Here is a 2,429-nt window from a genome sequence, read left to right on the forward strand (position 1 = left end):
AGGGACTCTATGCACGCTAGCACAGCGTTAGAGTAAATTTTACCAAAGAAATCCAAATTAAGAAGAAATCTTACCTCTACAGATTAGCCCCGCTCTCCTGCGGTGACACCCATTGGGTCCCTCCCCAGTTGAGATTCCTGAGGTGATTTCCACGATCCCTCGGAGGTGAGCCTCGGTCCGGCGGCCGACCCTCGGCAAGGACCTAGCCCCCGACATCGGGTGAAGCTGAGAGGCAGCGGGTGCAACCTCGAGCGTGGCGGTGAAGGTATTTCCCTCTCCCCCCGCAGCTGGAGACCGCCCAGAATGAAACCAGGAAGCACCAAGATAAGGTAAGGTAGAAATCTATTTAAAAGTCTCCGGTCTCCAAAGCTCAAGGAGAGCACACAGGTCGCCAGCCGGGACCAGCAGCCACCAGGTTGATCGGCCCTAGCAGGGCTAGAACCCGGTCAGATCAGAGGGTCCTCCCACGTGGAGACCCTCCAAGGTGGTCGCCATATTGTCCACGTGGTAGCAGTCACCATTTTGGCCTTGTTCGCAGCCCTGTTCGCCGTCTTGATCCATGCGCACAGAGGCGAGCTGCGCGCTCAAATACCCTGAGCACACAATGTCGCGCGCACAAGTACCGAGCGCACAAGCAAAGTGCATAACCATGCGCTCACTGTGCCGGGCGCATAATTTCGACCAGTGCGCGCACATCGCTCTACACGCGTGCACCAAACCTACGCACGCAACTTCGACGCACACCGGAGCGCACAACTGTATTGTATACACACAAGCCATGGCACCACCAGAAAATAAGCTCAAAGCTCAGGGCCTTTGCCCAGCATGCCACATCAGAGCTGCACAGCATGAGGAGGCCACGGCCCTATGTATACAGTGCGAAGAGGACTTAGGGGACCCAACTCATGGCCCTCCCCAGCCGGTACCGGACCCCAGCCTCTCGAGCGGTACGCAGGACCGAGCATCTCCTGGGTGGAATTCTTCAAAGGTCTGCATACCTTCGTCCACATGCAACCGGGGCCTCCTACAGTGCGGTCACAGGCCCCACCAGAGGACCTCAACATGCCAGGACCCTCTATGCCCAGAAGTGATCCCACCACCCAGATCAGGAGTCAGAACCCCTGGAGGAAGGGGACTCCCTCCGGGGACAGAGCCCCATCGAACCATGAGACGCTTCTTCACCAAGGACGAGCTTCCAGACCTGGTCACACATAACTTAAAAGAGCTCGCTATCCCGGGCGCAAGTGCCTCGGGGGAACCTAAGCCAAACCCACTTTTGGAGGGACTTCGTCAGACCTCCCGCCATTTCCCACTAGTACAAGCCGTCCAGCAACTAATTGACCTGGAATGGGAGGTCCCAGAAACCACATTCAAAGGAGGCCGGGCTCTGGCAGCCATGTACCCTCTGTACCCTGCCGCCAAAGATCTCCTGGCATGTCCGAAAGTGGATGCCATGGTCTGCGCGGTCTCGAAGCGCACTACTATCCCGGTGGAGGGAGGAGCAGCACTCAAGGATGCTCAAGACAGACGTCTGGAATCCATCCTCAAACAGTCCTTTGACGTCTCCCTTATGTCTTTACAGATCGCGGCCTGCTGTGCAGTGGTGACACGCGCCTGCTTAGCACAGACCAGGAACACGCCCAGGGAAGCCCTGGAACCAACTGTATCATTCCTCGTGGACGCCGCTTCGGATCTGGTACAGACAGCAGCTAGAGGAGTCTCATCTGCCATGGCAGCCAGAAGACAATTCTGGCTCCGAAACTGGTCTGTCGACGCATCCTCCAAAACGAGACTCACAAGGATGCCTTTCAAGGGAACACTCCTGTTCGGAAGCGAACTAGAGAAACTAGCCAACAAGTGGGGCGAGTCCCCACTGCCGCGGCTACCAGAGGACAGGAATAAGAGAAAGCAAATGTTGCTTACCTGGAACAGGTGTTCTCACAGGACAGCAGGATGTTAGTCCTCACATATGGGTGACATCATCAGGATGGAGCCCAATCACGGAAAACTTCTGTCAAAGTTTCCAGAACTTTGACTGGCCCCTACTGGGCATGCCGAGCATGGCACTAACCCTGCAGCCAGCAGGGGTCCCCCTTCCTTCTTATTTGAAAGCTACAGGCAGTGCCGAAAAATAAAACAATAAACGTTACGAATCCAACACCGCGGGGCGGCGGGCAGGTTTCGTGAGGACTAACATCCTACTGTCCTGTGAGAACACCTGTTACAGGTAAGCAACATTTGCTTTCTCACAGGACAAGCTGGATGGTAGTCCTCACATATGGATGAGTACCGAGCTGAGGATGTTCGAGCATGCACCAAATGTACCCAACGGCGTGCAACAGGCACAACTGGGGTGGAATTTGGTAGAGGGCATCCTGAACCCCATCGGGCAGGCGGAAGGGTGGAGGTACGTCATGTTGGAAATAAGT

The sequence above is a fragment of the Rhinatrema bivittatum genome, unplaced genomic scaffold, assembly GCF_901001135.1.
Source record: "Rhinatrema bivittatum unplaced genomic scaffold, aRhiBiv1.1, whole genome shotgun sequence".
In the NCBI taxonomy this organism is placed as follows: Eukaryota; Metazoa; Chordata; class Amphibia; order Gymnophiona; family Rhinatrematidae; genus Rhinatrema; species Rhinatrema bivittatum.